The sequence below is a fragment of the Falco biarmicus genome, chromosome 7 (assembly GCF_023638135.1).
Source record: "Falco biarmicus isolate bFalBia1 chromosome 7, bFalBia1.pri, whole genome shotgun sequence".
Taxonomy (NCBI): Eukaryota; Metazoa; Chordata; class Aves; order Falconiformes; family Falconidae; genus Falco; species Falco biarmicus.
In genome coordinates, this window is record NC_079294.1 from 5468844 (window position 1) to 5493160 (window position 24317).

A 24317-nucleotide genomic window follows, 5' to 3' on the forward strand; every position below is an offset into this window, starting at 1 on the left:
AAAATCATTTTAGTACCTCATGCTAGGCACTTATGAAAAGTGGTTTTAATAATGAGGTCTTAATAGAAAAAGGAACAGTCCCTTGATCTCAGGTGAACTGGAGATTTTTAACTGTGTAACTCTTCAAGCAAAAGCCAAAGCTTCACAATCCCCAAACCTAAGCTAGCTGTGAACACTGTAGATCAGAAATCTTTAACAGCGTTTGTTATAAAAGTTGTCTGGGAAATCAGTTTAAATTTTGAGCAGTAGGAAAGTACTTCACCTCCTCTCTAGATATGCCAGGCTCACTATAGGAAAGGATAATTTATAAAGAAAATTATCCCAAGAAAGATACACTTCAGCTATAAACAAAAGTATAGCACTCTCTGGCTGGTAGTACTCTTTGTGTCCTAGGCTCATCCGCAAAAATTCAAGTAAGATTTGCTTGCTATGGCAACAACACACAAAGAAACCACCACCCACTAGTGTCTTCAGGAAATACCTTTGCTCTTCTGTTCAAATTTTTATTATAGGCAAGTTTCACACTTTTATAGGACTTTTAGCAATTAGATTCTTACACTAGGCATCTGGAGAACTTTCTGCATACTGATAGGAATCAAAATATGGGAAGAACTGACAGACTGAGCAAAATAATCCCAGCTTTGTCAATGCTGGAGATATTAACATCAGTGGTTCCTGATTTTCTGGTTTGTGTTTTGTTATTTATATCTGGAAACACCATTTCTTCTTTTGCTGCTGTCTTCTGATATTCCCTTGTTCTTATTTATTTTAATTTCCTTCCACAGTCCTCCTTACCAGTTACCTTGCCTTACAGGAGAAAATACCTCCCTTAAAATGTTTGGAAATAAAAAGGATGAGATTTAGTTAACAGAAGAAAGAAAGAAAAAAAATGTTTCTGTATCCCACTGATTAAAGCCCTTCTTTTAAGAGGAGAAGTGCTTTAATAAAAACTATGGGAGAGGAACAAAAGATGTTAAAATTCTCAGATTACTACCTGAAGTATCTTTTAGATCAATACATATTATAATAACTTTGATTTCACATCTTTCTGTTTGAAGCGGTAGATGTAGTTCCCTGATTTTCCTCCATTATAGTGTGACCAATAAATATAAACCTAGTTATCAGCCTCAATTAAAAAAAAAACAAACCAAAACAAACAACCACAAACAAAACCCAACAATAACAACAACAACCAAAAAGCCTTATTCAAAAATAGGAAAAAAATAGACAGGAAAAAATATTAGTGGGAGTGAATATTTAGATTTTCAAGGCAAAGAAACAAGAGGAAAAGAGATATGAATGTACTATTTGTGACCTTGCCTAGATTAAATAAAAGGAAAATCATTTCAAAGTTAAACTGTGCTGAAGCCAATTAATACAGAAATAAGTCTATCAAAAAAGAGCTTTTGCAATAAAACTACCAACTAGATTATGAAAATTCAGGGTAATTTGACTGAATAGGGAAAATGTGCATTAAAATATATGTACTGTTATTTCTTCCCATTAAAGGAAAGAATGCTATGTTAAGGTAAGCAGAATTTACAAAGATTTGACATAGGCGGGAGGAATACTGCATTCTTCCTAAAGTTTTTCCAGAAATTTTTTAGGACAAAATGATTACTAATTTTTTAGGACAAAATGGGGTGTGGACGATACTTTAGAATTTGGGGGAACCAGTAAGGGACAGTAAAATAGTCATCATATGTTGGTCCTGTTTAAATCAACTTAGTGAATTAAAAGATTTTGCTGCAAATTGGTATAATCCTGATTCTGAGGCATAAGGAAGCATCTACTTACTACTCAGGAAAGTGGCGATTTTCCAGCTTTATTCTTCTCAGCAAATGCATTACCCTATTTTTTAAATACACTGGGGTTTTATTTACATATATTTATTACATTAAAAAAAAATATCCTAGGCTGTAAATCAAACGCTTGAAAATTAGAAAATGTCAAATATGTACACATATTTCTCCAGCTTCAGCATCCACTTTACAGACTGGACAAAGGGCAGGCCCAGGAAAAATCAGGGCACATGCTTCTGAAACTAGTATGTACCATGATGGTATGCAGGGAGATGAGAACTACTGTTATATTATGAATCTACTTATTCCTGTGATTTCATTCCTTGAGTTTTAGATGTTATAAGCATTTTCGCGTAATATATTTATATAATATTTAAGTACTATTTGCAGAGAAGTAATGTATAAAACAATAGTTACAGAATAGGTTTTCTTCTTAAAAAACTCTCATTAAATCAGGGTTTTATCTCTGAACCTTTACTGGTTTCTGGTGGGAAGATTTAGATCTCCAACTGTACCAGTAAGGACAGAGCTTGCAGGTGTTTAGTTTGTGTATTGTCACAGTTTTCCCTCCTGCTCAAAGAATTACCAGTGTTTCCACAGAACACTTTACTGTCCCTTTCATAGTGGTGTAAACCAAACCCTTTTAATATTGATGCTGGGTTTAGTTTTGCCTCTTATCAAAATGTTATCTAATTTGTAGGTAACAGGAGAAAAAAGCCCCCCAAACTTCTACATTTTTAATTTAGGCCACCAAATCAGAAGTGGTAATGCTGAATGAATGACTAGATGTGAAACTAGCAGAGCATTTGTGATTCATTTTGATGAAATATGTGTTTAATGCATATGAAGACCATGACATCTAAATAATATGAAAGTGGTTTTATAAATGTCATTCCTACACTTTCCTGTTAGCAAGTTTCATATACTAAAACCCATAGATTATTTTTGTTGACCAGATTATAAAGAAGATATATACATCTATGGCAGTAAATGTAACAAAAATCATGTAATGGTAGGTATTTAAAGCTTTTTAGGAGTCTTTTTTCAAAATACCACTTTTTAAAATGCTTTACACAGCTTAGTCTAGAAAGTCTAATTTCTAACACAGATAGGCTTTAAACTCTTAAAGTCTAAACTCAAAAATAGCATAATTCCTATTAATTCTAACTTCAAGGATTCCTCAGTATATTTCTTCTTGTATAACCCTAGATCTCATCCTGCAATTGAGTGGTGAGTTCCTTTCCTCTGGCTTCCTTGGTGAGGCTGCTAAGAAAGGTACTAATTAACACCTTCCCAAAGTTCATCAAACAGCCACCACAGTTAAGCTGTTTATTGACAGCTTCACATACCTTCAGGAGATGGGAGTCTGATGTTACCGTTTATAGATCAGAAACCCGTGACTGCTTTAGTGAGCACACAAATACCATATCCATATTTCCCGAGGTGTAAGATATACCATGTCATTTGGAGGGGTTCTGGGACACGAGGGCAATGCTTGCTGGAAGGTGAACACTTTCTATGCCTTCTATGTTTTGCAGCAATCACACTGTTGTGAGCAAGATGAATGGTACAATGTGAGCAAGGACATGGTGGTATTTGTGGGTGTATCAGGTGGTTTTGCACATTGACAGAATGAGCAAGAAGACTATTACGGATAACAGGGAATAGCTAGTGACATTTTATTTATGCAGGCGTTGACAGTGATGGGTGCATTGTTTTGGAAGAATTTCACTACTGAGGCAGATATTCTGGCTGTTTCCAGGGCTGTTGCACTGTGTTCATGGATGAAATATGCCCTAACCAGAGCTTCTTTGAAAAACTAAACACCTAAATCTGCTTGATCGGGGGGGTTAAATGCACTTGCAAGAGCTCCTAACACATTTGAATTTCACCATAGAAACAAGCCCCAAACTAAAAGAAACAAAGCCAAAACCCCAAATCACTAAGTTATATCTTTTTCTTTGCACAAGAACCTGCCTGTATAACAGCTCTATGCTGCATAAAATTTTACTGCTTCACAGGCAGTTTATCTTGTAGCTTTATTCAGCTTCCTCAGATTGCCGAAACTGAGACTGCATGTTGGAATTTATTGCCCTGCTATTGTGGATTATTGATATGTATGGTATGCTTGAACTAGAGCAGCCTGCCTGATGTATGAATATTACAACAAAAAAGTCCTACTTGAACCCTTTTGTCCTTTTTGTTACTGCCTGCCTTTCCGTCCATCCAGGGGCTTATCCCGGGATTCTCTGTGCAGGGTGTTTTAGGTGTCATTGGTTTCAACTGCAAAGAAATACTTCCATCATATGGGAGAGGAAAGCACTTGTGGAAGGCGTTACAGAGGTGCCTGCATTTCAGTGATTTAGCTGCTGTCTTCACTGCAAGGTAAAAGCCTAAACTAAAGCAGAAGCCGTGACTTGCCCCACATTACAGTCTGGCAAAATAATGTCTTGAAACTACTCCAGACCTTCATCACAAATGTATATGAGTGATAAATGGTGGTAGACTGGATTTTACCATGCCAGGTAAGGGGCATCATTTAATTCCAAGAAAAAATATGCCCGTAAAACCTGAAATATACACAAGAAAATGAATCCTCTGTGTGTGCGTGTCCATGTATGTATATTAATTTTCATGCAATTGAAAATACTTAAAGATATCTTTCTTAGAAAATTTCAGTATGGAAGTTATGCCAGGACTGTATGTCATATAGAAATGCTATAAAGCCTGAACTAGTGGTTTTAGAAATGTGGATGTGTTGTGACAGCCAAATTCTCAGCTGTGATGGAAAACTCTAAATTGTTAGAACTCCATGTCTTGGAAGCATAAGAAGGAGATGTGTTTTATTATGAGCAATGCAGGAAAAAAATATTACTTATTGGGTACCTAGAGTATACTAAAAATTAATGCTTGAACATTAAATTATGCATTGGAAAAGGAAAATAAAGGGGGATGCCAAATAAGTCTTCCATGTCCTTAATCCAAACCATTAACGGGATCTGTCACACTTCCCAGCAAACTACGCTCTGTCTTGATTGCACTTTGTAGAGACATCTCCCAAGGGATAAGAAGGATTCAACTATCTGTCTCATGAACCAAAATGCCAGGCTTCATTTCATTGCTGATAATTCATCTATAAGTAAGGAACAAGACAGTACTGCTTGGGTAGGAAATGGAAAAAAAAAATAGAAGAAATGGAGAGTAAAGAGTACTTGAAAGGTATGAAACATACGAAATTCTTCTACATGATGTATGAAGGCATGAGTGGATGAGGAAAACTATTCTGTAGATTTTATATGTACTTCAATCTTCAGTACTGTAGGTTCATGTATAAATAGTCAAGAGCTAGCCAAAATGCAAGAACCAAACCCTCCTAGCTCCTTGACCACCACACCATTTCTGTTTAATGGCAAAGCATAGCCTAAAGAAAGACTTACAGCAACACTTTGAAAGTAAGGTACAGACAGCCCTTAAATCTGCGTTTCTTCAGCATCTGCCTTTGCTTGACCACCTTGAGAAGTAGGGAATAAGTTCATGAAAAATGGCAGATTTTAATTCATTGAAAACAAGAACAGTTGTGGTACTTGGCATCATTTACAGTCGTGATCACAACTCACACCTGTGTTGCTCTATAACTGGTTTGCATTCTTTACTGCCAGGTGAATGGACTTTCAAGACCGGGGCAACAAAATACACTAAAAGAATTTCCAACCTAACAGTTATGAGTGAGCACTTAGATCTTCAACTCACAGGCACTTTGAAAATATTATTTTTTATGAAATGAGATGTAGCACTGGGGTTGGTTTTATTGCTGACAAGCCTTGAAAATATCTAAATTTCAGAAAACCTTGGGTAATCTGCTGTGGGGAAATAAAGGATTCAACTTCTTGTAGGTAGTTTTGTATTTCTGGTCTGAGGTCAGAAAGAATGTCTGTTTAACATCTCAAGGCTTGATCAATTCTATGTTAAGAGAAATGTGGTAACAAGGTGTTGGGATATGGGAAGTAGTGTGACTACAGCTTGAAAGATGTAGGAAGCATCACTCGACATCCCAGCACTTGTGAATTAAGTCCAGGTGTTACATGGTTTGCTGTACATCGCTTCAAAGCCTTAAAGGTAACTAATAAAAGGCCTTCATTTGGTTTATCATTATTAAAATTGTGATGTATCCACTAATTGAGCTGAACTTTGGAATACCCGATTTAAGAGTGCTGGATTATATTCCTAAATGAAACTTGTTTAGGTTATGGATTTTGCATCCTGAGTATTAGAAATTACACATGCAAAGGATTTAAGACGTAATTGAATGCTTCACGTTTCCTTTCCTCTTTTTGCTGCCTGAATGGGAACAAACACCAATGCTGTAAAAGACAAACAAGACTTCTGACACCTATGATTTGGGATTGTATAATGACCAGTGTCTGAAATTCTGTCCTATGATCAACAATTCAATGTTCCTATTGAATGGAAACAACATGTCTTACTTTAAAGGCTTGAATATTATAGTTTTGCCTATTAACCTAGTGGAAATCAAACTTAAAAAAAAAAAAAAGAAAAAAAAAAAAGAGGAAAGAATGATGTTGTGAGGCAGGAAAAACACCTAGAAAATCCAGTTTATGGCTGGATGTTTCATTGAGTAGATCAGTATTCTGGAGATTCTGAAATGATGGAAGAGCAGGAGTTTTATGGAAATTAATCCAACAATTGTTCCAAACACCATCTTTGTCATGATAGAAGGTGCAAAATCGGCTGTGGCAAGGCTGCAAATGAAACAGCCAGGAAGGCAAGAATAGAGGGTGTAGAAAAGTGGTGGAATGAGGTGGTTGGTGAAATACGTATATTCATCAGGATGGACCCCAAAGTACATCAGCCATATCATTTGTCAAGAGAACTGCAATTCCCATTTGAAATAAAGGAAAACTCCCTTTGAGAGAGCAGTGACAGCTGCCTCAATGACTTGCTGGAGAACTGCTGGAGTTTGAGGTGACAGTTTTGGCAAGTACTCTGGGCTCTAGTCACTTCAGACAGGGCTAGCGTTATGAAAATCATGTTTATAATGGGTGCAGAAGTAAAATGTGAGGCTGTAAGAATATCACCTGCCCACAGATGCGGTCAACCATAACTCAGGTTGTCACTGGACAATATTGTTGTTAGAGCTGCAATAACAGCACATCGTACTGCTAGTAAGCATCTCACCGTATGTCCATACTATGGCTGGCATAAATATTGAGACCGTTCCTGCAGTACTGCCTTTATGGGGTGCCTGATACAGGATGGACAGGGACCTGTTGGAGCAGGTCCAGAGGACGCCACAAAAATGATGACAGAGCTGGAGCACCTCTCCTGTGAGGACAGGCTGAGAGAGTTGGGGCTGTTCAGCCTGAAGAAGAGAAGGCTCCAGGGAGACCTTATTGCAGCCTTTCTATCTATAAAAGGTGTTTACAAGAGAGACGTGTTTTTAAGGCCTATACTGACAGGATAAGGCATAATGGTTTTAACATAAAGAAGGTTGGTTCAGGCTAGATATAAGGAAGACAATTTTACAGTGAGGGTGGTGGGACACTGGCAGAGGTTGCCCAGAGAGGTGGCAGATGCCCCATCCCTGGCCACATCCAAGGCCAGACTGGATGGGGCACTGAGCAACTGAGTTGAAGACATCCCTGCTCATGGCAGATGATTGGACTAGATGGCCTTTAAAGGTCCCTTCCAACCCAAACTGTTCTATGATTCTATGATTTGGTCCATAATTTACTAGATAATATTAAATAAAAATCAAAAGGAATGAAGACGACGTAGTAGTGCCCCACACTGGCAACATGGGCCCAGGTTTCCTCAATCTTTTTTTTTACTTCTAAAAGGAAGAAAGCTTACAGACAGGTTTATACAGGGTTAATGGCATGCACGAGACAGATATCTGTGACAGGCAGCAGAAAAGTAGTTCAATAATCTTTGTGATTAGATAACAGGAAGAGATTAACTGGAAGTTTGCACTAACAGGTAAGTATAGCCCAATAAATTGAATTAAAAAAAAAAAGGAAAAAGGAAAAAGGAGGGAATTGATGATCAATTAATTGAAAAACTCAGAAATTACATCATTACTAAAAGAAAATACAAGTTACTGAATTGAACTTCAGCTGCCTTAATGGTCTGTGTAGCCAGATAAAACAAAATATGATTACATTATCTTGAGGAAAGTAAGGACAGTGGCATTTTAGAATAAAAGGAAATATCTTTGGCAAGAAAAAATAAAAGGAAAAATAAAATCTAGAAAAACTCCCTCCCTCTGAAAAATTTACAATTCTTAAATATTAATATAACTATTAACTGAACAATAATTTCTTTATAGTCACAATTTGTTAAGTAATGCTTTTCACTTAACTGTTTATTTTTAGTGGTAGTAGTTTTCCATTAGAAAGCAGTATTGCTTGCAGTATTTATTTTTTTTTATTCATCATTATTATTCATAATGACTGTACTCTCTGTATTCTACTAGCAACAAGTCTCAACCAAAATCAGAGTCAGAAACCCTAGGTTCATAGGATCTGGATACTCATAAAATGCTTGCTTCATACACTATGGAATTCAGAGTCTAAATGTTAAGGAGATGAGTGGGTAATATTCCTAACTCAAAGGTCATATCCTTGAAATGAAGATAAGCAGGTTCTTGAAGGTCATATATAAAAAAAAATATTGCATAGCTGATGATTTACTTACTTCTAGATCCTAATTCATTGCCTTAAACTTAAGAACATCCTCCTCTTAAAGACTAGAACAGTAAATATATAAAAATATATAAATATATATGGTTTGTATATAATTAAAATATCCTTTATAAATCCACTTTTAGATGGTTCCTGATGAGAACCTACTGCTACACTGTCCAATTGTACTTCAGATATCATTATAAATAATTTATTCCGACTGCACGATTAAGTATATTTGCCATCTTTCCTTAGACTCAGCTTAGTAATTCTTGCTTTGTTTTGTTCCCAAATGAGAATTTATATATAATTTCTCTTTTCTCCCCCTTTTAACCAAAATCTGAAAAAGGATGTTCTTATTTCTCTAAGGTTCCTATCCTTAAGTTAAAATCAAATTTTGATTACAATTTGTAGAGAAAAAAATGTACAACGATTTAAATTTGTTTTCTGGTATTTGCTGTTAATATGAAAGGAAGATCTGCACCTTTTAACAGTATCAGAACTGCATAAGCTTGCACATTAAAAGTACCAAGAAGTATTTTCTTTTCAATCTGCAGAATACGGGAACAGGCAGTTTTATTCAGTAAATCTCTCAAGTTCTATTTCATTCAATTAATTTTCCAATTCCTGTTTCCATGAGAACCATTTTCTGTACATTCTTAGCTCCAGAAATAATTATTGGACTCTTCAAATCTACAATGCAGATTACTTCTTTTAAAATAAAGCAAATGAGAGCATTCTGATTGGGTATTTTCAGTTCCTTGGTATGACACTTAACCACAGAGCCAATAATGTAATAAACTAGGTAGTACATCTGGGAGTGTTTTCTAGTCTTTCTCCAAAGAGCTGCTGGATCCAGTCGATGTAGCAGGATAAAATATAAATGAAGTCATTTATGAACTGCTGTAACTCAAACCCCGTTCCAGGCCAGTGCTGAAAATGAGACCTAGTCTCACGTTTTCCTCAGATTAGAGGGAATAAATGAAATTGCTTTCTAGCACATAAGCAAAATATTACTAAATTAAAAAAAATTAAAAAATGAAGCATTTTGTAATGGTTATATTAATATCAAAAAGCATCCTGAATGTCTTTCCTTTGAAATGGCTTATGGTTTACAGTAACTACATAAAAGTGCAAATTGTTCTCTCTCTGAGAAACCAGCCTGAACTTAGATTAGATACATTGCGAATGCTACAGAGTATGGGTAACTAATTTTGTTCAGAAGGATTTTCATCGAGGTGCAGAAGAAGAAAAACAGGTAAGTGGACCTTGTTTTTAACCATACACCAACAAATAGAAATTCAGAATCATGACATGATTTTTAGTTAGATCCTAATTTCAGGATACATCCAAGCAAAGCCCTCCTTTCAAGGTGGAAGAGAATGGCTCTCAGATTCAGGAATAATCTTGTCACTCAGAGCTATATTTAAGAATGATATTTAATACAGTAGTTCTTGTTTTAATTTGTATTGAGAATACTATCTGCTTCTTGAAAAAAAATCAGAGTACTGAAAGACCAAATCACTCAATTTTCTTTTTTTTTTTTTTAAACATTGACCTTAGATGTGCAGGTAGTCTTTGACATTGCACAGTCTATTTACTATTAACATGAAAGCATAAAACGCTGGCTGTTATAAATTTCTCATTATCATCAAAAAGAGTAAGCCTTGCACTTCACTGGGAGAGGGATATAATCCTCTGCTGTGAAAGCCTTCTTACAGGCAGGATGGGAATGGAGCCCTTGAATAATGGAATTCTGGTCCAGTTTTGGTTGGACCTTGGGAAATTGTCCAGTCTGCTACCTGTTCAGAGCAGGGCTACCTACTCAGTTGACTATTCATTTGAAGTTTGACTAGGTGGCATAGGGCCTTTTCAAGTAAAGTTACAAAGACCTCCAAACATGGAGACTTCACAGCCTCTCTGAGTAATCTGTTCCAGTGCTGTTTACTGCTCTCATGGGGAAAAAAAATGTTTCCTTTCATCTAATCTGAGTTTCCTCTATTGCATCAAGGATAGTCTTTTCTTTACCCTCCAGTTAGTCAGGTGAAGACAGGCATTAGATCCCCACTTAATCTCCTCTTCTTCAGCATGAGGAAACACAGCTTATATATCAGGTGCTCTGGTCCCCTTAACAACTTGACGGTCTTCCACTGACTTGTTGCAGCCTGTCAATGTCTTATTCACACCGACAACCCTAAAATTTTATGCAATACTCCACATTTGGTCTCTAAGTGCCAAAGAAAGAGAAACAATCACTCGATCTACTTACTGGCTGTACTCTTGAGGCTAGCCTCCACTGGTGCAAGGGTGCATTGCTGATCCATGCATGGCTTTTGTCCACTAGAACTGCTATGTCTTTTATGCAAAGGTATTTTCCTGTCTGCCAGCCCCAAGCCTGTACTGTTGCGTGGAGTTACTCTGACTCTGGTGCAATGGTGCATTCGTTTTTGCTGAGCTCTATGGATTTTCTGTTAGGCCATTTCTCCCTGATGTGTCCTGAATGGCATTTTAATGTCCCTCATGAACTTGCTGAGGATGCAGTCGATGCCACTGTCCAGGCTGCTAATGGTGATTTTAAATAGTGTTGGTGCCACCATCGGCCCCATGAAAAATATCCTTGTAACTGGCCACATGTCCAGATTTGAACCCTTAACCCCTATCTTTTGAGCCTGATGGTCCAGATATTTTCCCCCCTCAACTTATAGTCTAACCATCAACACCGCATTGCTCCAGTTTGGGCACATCTGTCTCAACTTGTAATCTTTCAAATTTATTATTTTATTCGTGACAACTAACACAGGAGGAAGTTTGGGTTTTTTTATCTGAAAAGAGTATTTGGTAAGTCACGAGGTAAATTGGAATATGTCCTTACTGTAATGCAGTCCTATGAACGTAGGAAACAAAAAAGGCAGAACTGCTTAGAATGTGATAGTACTGTTTCTTCTTCTATTTCTTTCTCTGTCTATCCATTTGGCTTTCAAAAGAAAATACATGAGGCATACTTAAAGCAAACGGGCACCATGATTAATAAGGACATCACAGTGAAACACATAAAACTGCCCTGTCTCCTTCATCTGTTCTTTTGGTGCAGTGATTAACCTTTGAGTTTATGAGTATTTTTGCACTTGCCTCAGATAAAATATTTTATGACTTCTTACCTCCCAGGCAACTTGGATTAAACTTATCAGGTCCAGGAAGATAGTGGCCTATAATGACTGTTCCCTCGGAAATCATATCTACCTCCTTACCACATTATCAGAACATTCTTTGCACAAAACAGATGGAAACATCAAGACAAGAGACAAAGAAACTTGTTAAGGTCACATTCCACCTTCCTATACATCATTCATGCTTAATTGATTCCCAACCCCTCCTAGAAAAAGATTGCCATACATTATGAGAGCTGAGAATATGAAAAGATCATTTTCTTTTCCCCATTAATTCCCATTTGGAAAGGCTTCTGCCTTTGCTAAAGTTGCTTTGGCAGCCTGCTTGCTAATGACTGATCACTGCCTCTCAACACAGAAATGGGGCAGAAGCAAGTAGATTTATCATTTGGCAAAAGTATCCCTTTCTGACACAGCATTTCAGGTATTCTGCTTTCAGTGTCGGAGGCGGGGGGGTGGGGGTGGGGGGGTGGGGGGAGGGGAAGGAAAAACCAAAGAGATTCAAAAGAAGCCACAAGACAGATCCTTGGAGACTGTGCAGGTGAGTAGTTTAAGACAGGATATTTTTATGTACTTAGACACTGGCTCATCCCGGTTTGAGGAAAACAACTTAGTTTCCCCCATCAGACCTACCTGACATCTCCTTCTGCACTGTATAAAGAGGGAGTCAATCATTTTGATGCATGTCCCCTAAACAGGGTGGATGAATAATTGGATATCAAACCTGAACTTGTTGTAGACCTCCTAATCATTTAGGGACACTGAAGTAACATAGTGAGGGGGGAGCAAGCTATGAACATTGTTACCAAACATATCTCTGTCTTTCCTGAATATCCTTCCTGTTGTTAATTTAGACAAATGCAATGTTCAGGAGTTGCTCTCTGTAAAACTGCTAATAGAGCGACAAAGGAGTAGCTGTATCAGGGTGAAATGCTACATTTAGTCTGCACACAGGATTAAAGAGAGATCTTCAAGGAACTTAAAGTCTAAGACTCCTCTGGCTGCAGCATTTAAGAAAAAAAAAATATTAAGCCAAAAATAGCAGGTAGCATCACAGGCAGAGAATATTTTATTTGGAATCCATGCCATTATAGTAAAATTGCCTGTATGCAATTCTTGGAGACAGAAAACTGGTTTCTGGAAGTGAACTGCTCACTCCACTGCTACTCTGCTCAAGCTACATGAAAAGAAGTGGATAGACAGCTTTTCTGGTTCTATGGTGCTTCAGTTCACATAAAACACAGAAGAGATCTAAAAAGAACTGAAAGTGTTAGTGGCCTTTAAAATGTTGTCAGGTTCTATTCAGTTGAAGTCATGAGTATTCTGAATAAATTAAAAAAACATATCTTCCCAGATATTAATAGCTTTGTATCTCAATTTACCACCAAGTATGTTTTGAATTGCTGGCCCTCAAACTATCAGTCACTTCAAACCATCCTCCTGTTTTCAACTCATATGTTAAAAGATTGCATAAGATATATAAATGCATAAGAATATACCAAAGATCCTCTCAGATCACACTCAAGGATCACTCCCTACGTTATGCATTTCTTCTTTTAGAGTCGAAACCAGCTGTCTCTTGGTGGGGTCATTTGGAAGTGGATAAAGTGGAGGCAAAAATCTATTTTTCTGTGATGGTTACTAACACCTGCTTCATTTCCTTGGGCACTCGCAGGACCTTTTCATGTGCACTGAAAAGAAGGGGAGAGGAGAGGGAGGAAAAGCAGAGGCTTTGTTTGCCCTATCCGTTTCAGAGAGCAGCCCCATGTATCAGTCTGCTGTAGAGAGAAGTATCATCTCTGCACTGCTGTTGCTGGCAGAAATATAAAGTATAAGCTGTAAAAAGCCTTCTTTTATTTTCCCCAGAGCACAGTCATTTAGATGTAAACTCTTACAGCTCCATTGCAAGACACTTTTCGTGCAGAGGAACTGTCAGGTCAGGAGAGTAGAAAAAAAAATGAAGCAGATGAGTTTGCTTTGCGGTTTCCCAGTGGGAGAGCTCTGCTGAAATGCTAGTCCAGCCCTACTGGTTTCTGCATCAACAGATGGCAGACAACATTCGCCGTGTTTGCGTCCCATTTGGTAAATCACAGGTCACATCTGGTCTGGCCTCTGTTCCTTCCAAACAGATGGGAGTACACGTTCATTATCGACTGCAGCAAGGAGATGGGGGGGGGGGGGGGGGGGGGTGTTGAAGCCAGGGAGGAGTGTACGCCAGGTGGGGGGAGGAAGGCGAGAGAGAGTTAGAAATGGAAAAGGCAAAACCAAACAAGGTTTAAAATAGGAGAGAAGAGCTTAAAATGAGCACTACCAACAGAACAATACCATTGGTGATAACTAAATATGTCAAAGCAGCAATGTATAGATAAATGGCTATTAAAAATTATGTCAGGAGGTAATGCACAATTGTGAATATTTGCTTAGAGAATACGATGGGAGTGCATAGGTTAAATGTGGTCTCCTACCCAAAGTTATTATATGGGAAAATAAAAAGCCTGTTTTCAGTCCTAATTTCTTTCCACACAAGGTACAAGCTAAAAACCAGAAATGTTCTCAGTGGCTGTCAATCAGAAACCTTGTTTTAGACAGGAAAAACAAAACTAAAATGTCTTTTTGTAATTAATTCACTTGCCATCTCATAAATAAGTATACCAAATCTTTACTGACATTTTTCAACTTTCTACTAGAAAGTGGGAGGATATTTCTGAATTTATATGTATTATCTTAATTGGTTTATGAAAGCGTGTGAATTTTTCATATTTTATTGATACTTGAAGCATTCATAACTACATGCAAAATTAAAGATTTTTAATGATTCAAATAGATACTTTACTGGGTTTAGTTAGAATCTGAGTTTTAAATTTTAAAAAATTAAAAATCCAATTCCAAAATTCTGATATATTCTACTGCCAAAAAGTGTAAATCATCTAAAGCTTGAACGTGAATTTGCTATCATAGCCTCAAAAGCACACGGCACAAACCTTTTTAAATATAGCTAACTCTTCTTGTCAGTAGGGGAATGCACACATGTAGCACAGACTTCGTAAATTTACACACAAAACGCAAGCACTGTTGATCCTTAGGCTACGTGCAAACATATTTCACACTTGCCAAACACTACCATACTAAAATAAATGTACTCTTTGGGGCGTTAAGAAGCAAGGTAGGCTTGAATGTCTTGGCACGAAACAGTGTCCTTCAGAGCTCTCTAACTGGAGGTATGTATGAAGAGCCCTGCATCTTCCTGGAATGCTACAAGTTTAATTTAGGTCATTTCATTTGAACAGACTATTTTGACTCTGGCCTTTTGGTGATGTACACATTTCTACAGTCTTCAGGTGTATTTTGACAAGTGGCATTAATTAGTATTACCCAGCACAACCAACACTACTGCTAATAATAGAACCATTTTGAAAATAAACCCTTCAACAATTTTCCCATTTGGCCATTCAGATAGTTCTGTTTTTCTTCAGTTCAAATAAAGCATGATTTAGGGTGGCTTTATAAAGGATAAGACCATTAGCAGTGTTGAAAGGGCTAGAAGACATTCAAACTAGAGTAGGCTGAAAGAGAACAGGTATGCAAGCTGATTTTTTTTTTTTTTTTCCTCACTTTCTTTTTCTTGCAAGTCAATGTGAAGGTCAGCATGGACGTTTGTACCTTAGCACCAACGATTTTAGCACCAATTCCAAAGGACGAAAAACTTTTTCTAAGCATGTGAATGCATCATATTTAACACGTATTAGCTCTATCACCCTAATATTCTAATATTTCCCAACTCTGGGATATGTACAAGAACAGGAGGTTTATTTTTGTTGTCAGAGTGGTTTTTAAGAGCAAGCGTTTTTGTATGCTTATACAAAATCAGAAGTAAGTTTCATTACTTTTGGAGCTCGGATCTCAGGTTTTGGCCAGATACAATGATTTCAGTGTACCTGTGAGGGTACAAGCCTCAAGTCATTTCTATCCCAAAGTCAAGGGACATACAAAGGTCACGGTTTGTTTAGTAAGTGAAAAGGATAATGCCCGTAGATCAAGAGTGTTGCTGAGCCTGCCTACCTGACAGAAGTTTAGTAGTAATCCCAGTTATGAAGATTTTATTTAAATATTACCATTAATCTTTAAAAAATATATCCTTTTTCTCCAACCTTTTGCCAGATGTTCAATATAGGAATAAGTAAGGCCTACCTTTTCATAACTGGGCCATGATCAGAAAGCGTTGTGGGTTTCAGAGAAAATATTTTGTTACTTTTTCTGTACACGGTTTGAAGAATATAGAGAAAAATTTCAGGGAAGGTTGAGCTGTCTCCTCCTGGTTTTAATTGAACTGGCAAATTTTCATCAACACTGATCACAGAGATAGTTCAAAGTAGGTGTTAAGAAAAAAAACACACAACCAAACAACCACTGCATACAAAATAAATCTGGGAATGAGAAATGCAGTGTAAATGCAAAGGGACTGGTAGAACAAAGGAGCTGTGTAAGTGAGACAAAATCAAAAATTCTGAAAGTGTGGTAAGAAAAAGACCATAACATGTATGCGAGTCAAGAGAGCTTTTAAAAAAGTGTTGTGATGTGCTGTGAGCAAACCAAAGGCAGACCATATTACACCAGAGGAGTTATAGTATAGTTCTGTTTCCTTCAGCTTATGAAGTGGCCAGATGCACCATCCGTACTGGTGTATACAACCTGAGTAATAGTGGGGATAGCATGGGGACTACATTTTGGACTTAAACATGATATATAATTCAGAGCGTAGAAGATGGGGCAACCTTAAATCTCATTATAAGCCAACACCATAGGGTACTATTAAGACTTCTTGGCAGTTCCCACGATGTGTTCTTGAACCTTAAATGCTTGCTGATACTGGAAGCCAGAGAATATGGTCAACTATGGTAAAGTGGAGGTAAGTAGAGGCAAAGACAAGACACACAAATTTAGAGCTGTAATTTAAACTGTTCACTCGTGAGCCACTCTTATTAACTGCGACTTTGTTAGTCATGGATAAACTTCCGAAGATTTAATACTATTGATTTCAACCTCACTAAGGAAAACTCTCATGGTTGTAAAAATAAAATGAGTTTCTTCATGAAAACAAAAGCTCATAGCTGCACGCTACAGAGTGGAATGCTGCAGAAACATTATCCTGTAAAGCCTTCAATTCCTCTGCAGTGGTTTACCTTGCTCTAGTCTTAGACTTAGCAAGAACTGTGCCTTAGTTTACTCCTTATCCATAATATTAAATAACCCTCAGCTTTCTTCTGAACTAATTCAGACCTTTCTCTTCACATGGAAACACAGTCTCAGGAGGAACAAAGGAGAGCTCAACAGTTCTAATGAAAGAAGGAAAGACAGAAAGAAGACAAAGAAACAAAAGGAAAAACATAAAGAAAGAAAAGTAGGTATGTCACAGACCTCACAGAGCCTGTCTTTGCGTCTCAGAAAGTCCACCAATGTTGTTCAAGGGGTCCTTATTCTTTCCAAAATTGTGTACATGGAACACTTCTGGATTTCCCAGCCTTAACATGTATCCCAACGGTATCATGAACCTATATTGTGATGAGACCTGAGTATACACCCAAACACACGCCTAACTCCTCCATTGCCCTCCCCTCCACTGAGTCCTGTGTTTCTACATGAATTAAAACCAGATTACAAGCTAGTAGAAAGTCACAAAGGTTCACATCCATCACCAGGATCGACACTAGGGAGACCAGGAAAGACAGAGGTACGCACCTGCTTCTTAATCTGGATAGAGTCTATGGAATGATAGTTAATGTATACCATCTAACTGGCCTCCGTATATCCCCTATGTAGCAGCTGTTGAGAAGTTCATGAAGACTGCCTAGCACCTACCTTTTAGGCTGCTTGTGGAATGAATGCACAGATTCTCATGTAGAAGCAGAATTTGAGAATATGAACATGAATAATGAAAATTGCCACGATAGAAGTACAAATCACATCCCACAACTCATTTCAGAGTGCTTCAGCTCCTGCTCTCTGCATAGGCTGATTAATTCTGAGCTGCGGCTGGGCCCTTTTAGAAGACAACCTTCTTTTTTAAAAAAAAATAAATTAAGAAGCAGGAAATGCAAGGGGCAAACAAGCAAACAAACGAAAAAAAAATTACTCTTTTCCTGAGACATAAGAAGTTTTCCTCCCGCATTTAAGAGAACCTACTAACCTTAAGGTGAAAAAAATACATACCTATACCAAACCTTAGAGGGATTTGCCCAGCATTGTAAAAGGGTAAATATATATCACCTGACAGCATTCAGAATGAGAAGCAAAGATTCTTAGTTCTGCTGGTGGTGCTCCTTAGGAATATTGTAATGTACTGGTTAGGACACAGGTATTTAGCTGACCTTTTCTAAATGGAATCATTGCTTTTAAATTGTTCCATAAATCCCTATTACCAAGAGCCAGAGGAACATCTAATTTATCCCATGTTTAAAAGCTTTTTTTTTTAAATGCAGAAGAATCCCAATTTTTCTCTTTCTTGCTCTAATAAAGAAAAAAAAACCCAAAACATAATGAAAAATTTGAAGGTCTCCACAGCTGCAGGTGTGTTACGATGCAAAAAAACAGAGACATGGAAAGAACTAACCTTACATATCTCAGACTTGAGGTGCCGTTAATCCAAATTTGCATTATTTAATTCCTGGAAATGTCAATTTGCAAACAATTTAATTATGTTTTCTTTTTTCCTCATAAAAAAACAAATAGTACTCCAGGTACTCTTTATACCTTCTACACTGCAGACAAATGGGTAATATTGTATTTCCTCTGGAATGTTCCAACTGTTTAAAACCTTCCCATAAACTATGTCTGCTTTTAAAAACAATTTATCATATATTTTTTTAAAAAATTGACTGTTTACCACTGCCTTAACCAGATGTTACTCTTTTCCCCATCCCTATAATCTCAAATATTTTTTTTCTTTCCTAAAGTTTATTCCTACTGATACAGGAGATCGCATAAGTGATAAACCCTTCGATTTTCATTCTGTTGTGAGATTTATCACACCAGTGTCTGAATAATGTGTCCCTCTTGCATGCTGATGATAGAAAGCAAAATGATCCAAACATACTGCAGGCATGTCCTACTTGTACATGACATTTATCCTGTGACATTCTAATTTGTTAGTTAACAGGGGTCCCTGTTCTTGAGAGGTGACAAATCTGTTATCCATTAAAAGCTGAAATAAATAAATTCTGTTAAAATATGTGTCTGTTGTTTCTAAAATAATTGAGGGAAAACAGACTCAAAATGAAGGTCAACAGCTCTAACACTGGCAGTTGTGGTATTGTCACAGATGTTTGGACTTGGAAAAAACAGTTCCTTACTGCTTACCATATACTACATTAAAAGTATCACACAAATATGAAAAGAAACATTCAGAAGGACTTTGAGTACTGAAAATATTAGTTTGATCTTTAGACTAAGTATTGCATAAATACCTAGGGACTATATACTCTACTTCCCAGCTGTCACTTCCATGTGCCATTTAAACATAATTAGTGACACGTTTATAACTAATAGCTTTGATTACAAATCAGTGGGTGCCATTTTCTGAATAAAGGTGGTTTGGGTGGGTTTTTTTTTTTATGTTCTTTCTAAACTAAGACTTAGATGTAGGCTTACATTCTTGTATTTGTAACTGGATTTAGAAACAGGGAGTTGACAGCTGTAGATTATTTTTGAACTACAGCGTAAGCAAGTCTATGTGGTAAAGAATACAATATTTTAGGAACACCAGAACTGGAAAGTGCAATAATTAAGACTAGTTATAACATTTATAATATATAACATTATAATATTCTGCTTCCCTTGTGTATACACAGCAGAACACACTTTCTGATTCAAAGTGCCAAAGGCTTCCTCTATGCACAGTATACAAAACATTTCCCTGCTTCAAAGCCTTTTTTTTTTTTTTTCTTATTCACCAGTTTTTGGTATAAGGCCTTATATCTCACTATTCAACCCCCTACGCTTTGCTGCCCTCTTAATTTCCTTCTCAAGCTTTCTATAGGGCTATAGTTTCTTTTATAGAACCTTACAGTTCCTCAGTGATTCTTTTTCTTTATGCATTTATTATGCATGTAAAACAATTGAGAAAGAATGGTGGTTTTTTTCTGAAAACGAATTTGATGCACAGAGACACTGTAGTCAGCAAGTGTCTGGGTAGATATGTTTAGACACTCTTTGCCTGTGCACTTAATTTACAACATACAAAATGTTCAGAGCACAATGTCTTTCATCTGTGGCACCAACAGCTTTTCACTGCAGCAAATCATACCTCCAAGAGCTCTACTGCAGAAATGAGGAATCCAATTCTGGGATAAAACACTAGGAAAATGACCCATTTCAGCAATCCATACCAATCAAAGAAATGGAAAGCAGCTTTCCAAGATGCTTTTCAATTGCTCAGATTAGAGGTGTTAATTGTTTGCTCCTAATTTCATTTTCCTGAAATCAGTTCTTCCTGAATTTCCCCCAGTTTTTAATGTTTGTAATGAATTAGTTAGTAAACCGATAGACAACAGTTTCTTTTACTACACAAGCCTTATTAATCTCCAGAACAGGATTATCTTTTGCACTAAATGAGTCAAGGCACCTGTAGAAAAGTATTAGATGACTAGGTAGTTATAGAAATGAAAGGTATATTACAATTAAAATATCTGGGCATAAAGTGATCTGATTTAAAATGGTTTAGGAAAACATACGTTTGGTATCCTTGCAGGTTTCCTTTTGGGACAGGATTTCAGACAGCACAAAGATAAATTCATTACTAGATCTTATATTATATGGTCAGTAAAGATGGATAGCATCTGAGGTAGAAAATATGGATATGTGATAAAACAAGGACTACAGGTTAATGGGTTTTCTGATTGCAGGCCACGTTAGGCAACCTTGGTAACCAAGAATTTGATTTACCACTAGAATGTCTGGGCTCTACAGGGTAGGGTGAAAATTCCTGTAATGGAGCTGGTGTATGGAATAGGTTTACTTTAGTGGGCATGGTAACTGGCTGGAAATAATTTAAGTGGAGATTAAAGACAATTGTCCAGAGGAAAAAAAATAGATTAAAATGTGTTTATTAATGGTCTATGCAAAACCAAAAGATAGGAAGAAGACTGCAAATGAACGGCTCATGATGACCCTACAGACAATAGGACTCATCAGGCCAGCAGTAACATTAAAGTTAGGTTTAGGTTCCAGGTGACATATGCTAAAACCCCATCTTCATTGAGGGACCTTGTTTATGGATTATTAATGGACTATTTTTATTTATTTATTAATGTACTACTGCTATTCTGGTTAAATGCATTTAATTATGGATCAGGTAGGGGGTTCTGGCAAACGATCAAGAGCAAGGGACAAAACAGGCTGGTTAATTGGTAGATCATATTTTGTTACCACATTGTGTAAGCAATTATGTAGGTTTATTTTTAATGTAGTTTGCTTTCAGGGCTGTGAGAACTTAAAACCCCACTCATTTGTCTGGTCTTTCCACTGCAGTACTTTTTTCTAGACTGTCCTGAAGGGATTGTTACGGTGCTCTCTTGAATGGTTCAAGGGACTGGGAATGCCTTTGGAGAGAGAGCCACAGGTTCCTAGGTTTCATAATCAAAGGAAGAAAAACAACCCTAACCCTCATTTCTGTACCTATCCATCTGATTTTAGTTAATATTTTCCTTTGATAAATTCAATCTCATCTTGCATTCCCAGAATATCTACTCTTGTGCTGACTAGAACAACTCCTGCTTCACACTGCGAGATACAACTCAAATCATTATTCTCTCCACTAAGCTCCGTGTTAACTACAGCATTTCTTTGCTTCCTATAGCCATCTCCTTAATATCCTGACAGGTTTATATGAAGTCTTTTCTCTGTATTAATTGCTTAAGAAATGGTATAGTTTTGTCTCTATATTTTTGCCAGTTCTAAGAATAACAGCAATATTTATTTGAAGTTTAAATCTTAATATATATATCAGTCAGGACAGGTCTCCCACATTGAAATGAATATTTTACTTCTGACACTGAAAAAATTTCAATTAATTAGAAAATTTGTCCTGGGAAAAAAACTCAGTTCATTAACGTAAGGAGATACAGTAAGGACAAAACACATCTGCATATATATATACTGGCCATATATACTAGTTTATGAATTGGGAACAGTCAGCTGTCTTTCATTTACAGAAATGTTTCAAATCTGTACCAGTTTAGTATATAAGCTTGGTATCAATTTAGTTATATCATTACTTGACTGTTTGTCTCATTAGAGAGTGTAGTTAGTGGGTTGGTCAAGACTATAGCAGACAGACACCATGTCTCATGATGAATTTATCAAAGCCTCAGTCTTCATGGATCCCATCGAGTGATTTTAGATCATGAATTTGAAGTCACTTCATCTTAGAAGCTGGACATGAACCCACTAAGTACTGTTTTAACTAGAGATTATAGCTTTTAAGACGACTGCCTGTTTTATTAAAATGCAAATCTCATATACACTTCAATGATAGAAGTTCATGCATTTCTGCATGTTAAATTACCATGTAAGATTGAAGAAAAAACAAGAGGAGGTAAGATCAAACAGTCAATAAAGCACAGTTTTGCAACAAATCGTAGAATCATACAACAGTTTGGGTTGGAAGGGACCTTTAAAGATCATCTTTTCCAACCCCCTGCAAAGAAGAGTGACATCTTCAACAAGATCAGGTCATTCAGAGCCCCGTCCAGCCTGGCCTTGAATGTTGCCAGGGATGGGACATCCGCCACCTCTCTGGGCAACCTACGTCAGTGTCCCACCACCCTCATCGTACAAATTTCCTTCCTTAAAGCTAGTCTGAATCTACCCTCTTTGCAGGTAATATTAAATTAAAATATATATTTATATATAAAAATTAAAATATATGCAGGTGATAGTAAAAATTTATGTTTACTAAACACTTCACTTACCTAGAATCTAATGATAGGGCAACATCCAACAGCGTATCTTCTTGTGAAAGACTTTTTTGTTAATAGCTCAGTCAATGAATTGGTGGCATCAATAAATTACATAACTCTTCTGACATAAACCTTTTGAGAAGGCCTAATACAGAATTCAACAAAGAAACAAATTCAAAGAAATTTTATAGCCATAAGTAAAAGTTCAAATACTGACTCTTCCTCAGTTACTTCACCTAGTTAAAAGAAATCCTCCAAACCTCTGTTTTACCCCAGAAAAAGTATAGGGATCTTGATTAATACTTTTAAGATGTTTTATTATATATAAATAATAAATACTGTCATTCATTCCATTTGTCCTCTCAATCATCATTATATAATTTTCTCCCCCTGAAGGAGAATTTATACCTTTTCAGCTTTTATGAAAAATTATGTTTAAGGCTCAACAGTAGGTCCTTCCCAAATTGATTATCAGGTTGGAATGTTACCGCACAGCGCTCAAGTCATGAACTTCTTTGTTTATGGTACCACTAAAAGATGGGTCTTTCTCTCCTCCCACAGCTAATTTATAATTTAACAGGACTGTGTCCCTTTCTGTTCATTATCTTGCATATCATCTTTAGGTCAGTACTTTTGGCTTGCTTGGATTCCATTTTCTGTTTGGGATGCCACAGACAGCTGTAAGTGCTCCAGGTAATGATATACTTAACTCAGGTTTACATTGCCACATGTTTCCTCATTTAAATCATCCCTTAATTGTAAGTAATACCAAAACTAGTGGTATCACCTCCAGGAGGCCACTGTCCATACCACCACACCTCTTAAGTATATGTTAATTCTGCTTAACACTCCTCCTTTCCAGCAAGTCTATAGCCTGTCCTAGTTCAGAGATCTCTATTCAAACAGGTTTTAATGAATACGAAGTTCCAAATTGTATTAAGTTCATTTGCAAAACACCCTTTGACAACACTAGTGAGCAGTGATCAGGTACATGCACAATTTCATAACAAACGTTCATGCAAGTACATGTATCTTATTTACAAGTATTTATAAATATTTATTTATCAATAGCATAAAACAGTGTATAAGAACATGTGTAAAATAAAAGCACATAAAATGAAATCGTATTCCTTTAGATGGCAACTAGCCACAGCTGTGCAGATATGGCAGCTTATATATGATGAAGTAGGTAGACAATAGATTAATAATTTAGGAATAAAATTAGTGAGTTAACTATAAAACTGCACTGATATCATTACCTTATGATCCAGGGAAGAGCCAGATTCCCTTTTAGGATGATGTCTTCAGCAGTGTGTCAGTCTGGGTGAGATTCCATATAGGTGTCCACGACATGAGCTAGGCATCTCAGGGCCCCTTACAGCCCGGGAACATCTAGGCAATACAGTGAATAGCATTAGAAGTGCCTCAGCTCATTTTCAAACAGCCATCCAGTACCGATTAACTAAACAGCTCTCCAGGCTCCACTGGCTGCATTGATTGTAAGAGGAACCTAGACACCTGCAATCTCCTCTAGACATCTATGCTGACCTGCAACCGATTTCCTTCCTTTGTGTAAATGAAAGTCCTACATAATGTTCATGTCTGACCAAGTGTTTATGACTGAAGAAATTCTGATCCTCTAATCACTATTATAATTAGGAAAAAAATCATTCTTTTTCCTCCTTACTTAAAAAA